Below are 1,188 nucleotides of genomic sequence, written 5' to 3' on the forward strand. Positions count from 1 at the left end.
ACACACACACACACACATATATTCTTGGATTTTATTGTTGATCTGCTTCTTTTGTCTTTGTTTTGTGGACCTTGAGTCTGTAATAAAGTTTAAATAAATGAAAATTAAAATGATGATTTGTGGAATTGTTAGATTTAGAATTGGTTTTGGAAATACTTATTAAATGAGATTCTATTTCTCCAATAGACATTTACTATGGGGTGCCGTTTGTAAAGTTTCACAGTCAAAAATTACCACCAATATTTTTGCTTTATTTAGTAGTTTCTTTTACCTTTTCTCCATGTGTGGAACCATCTTGCAGTTTGGTTAAAACAGGAGGCAATAACATTTACCATCAGGAGGCTTAAAACCTATGTTTGTGTTGTGTTATCCTGAGCTGCTCTAGTTCTGCAGCTTCAGTCTTTAGATTAAACAGAACCAGTGCTTCTGCCTGCTGGGTTCTGTGTAACAGACATTTTGTCACCTTTAACTGTCTGCAAGAGTCTGCAAGTTCATTTTGCAGACAACCACAAACATCAGACATTTGTGATCAGACTAACTTCACTTAGCACAATTTGCAAAAATAAAACTAATTTAAAAAGTTGTACCAAACACACAATTATAAGTCAAATGAGGGGGAAAACCACACCTGTGAGGAGATAACAGACCATATACGTAAATCTAGACAGTTTGTTCTGTATGTGACCTCTGGATTCATAAAATACCTGCAGTCACCTGCATGCTGCTTACAAAGTTTATGGAAGTTTACAAAATGTACACAGTATAAAAGAAAAACATGTCTCAGTGAGTTCAGCTCGGTGCCCTGAGGGCATCCTGAGGCGTCACCAGCTGAAAGAAGAAAGAAGCTGTTGAAAAAGTGAAGATGCTCCTCTGGCTGAATGCCTTTTTCACAGAGCTCTCATGCTACAGAGAGACAATGAGCCTGAAAAATACCTGACGCCAGAGTTCACTCCTCCACACTAAGGAGTAGAAAACAGGGAGCCATAACCACCTGGGCCCCAAATTTTATTGTACATCTTAGACATTCACTCATAACATTTTCATGACATTCACTTATAGGAACTTATGGTGGGCACTCATGGCTATAGGTGGCCGGATGGCACCACTCTCGCCTCCTGTGCCTGTGCCCACCCCCCAAGGATTGCATATAGATACTTAGGGTTTTGGGTTAGAGTAGTGGTGGAGGGG

Source organism: Austrofundulus limnaeus, unplaced genomic scaffold (genome assembly GCF_001266775.1).
Source record: "Austrofundulus limnaeus strain Quisiro unplaced genomic scaffold, Austrofundulus_limnaeus-1.0 Scaffold127, whole genome shotgun sequence".
Taxonomy (NCBI): Eukaryota; Metazoa; Chordata; class Actinopteri; order Cyprinodontiformes; family Rivulidae; genus Austrofundulus; species Austrofundulus limnaeus.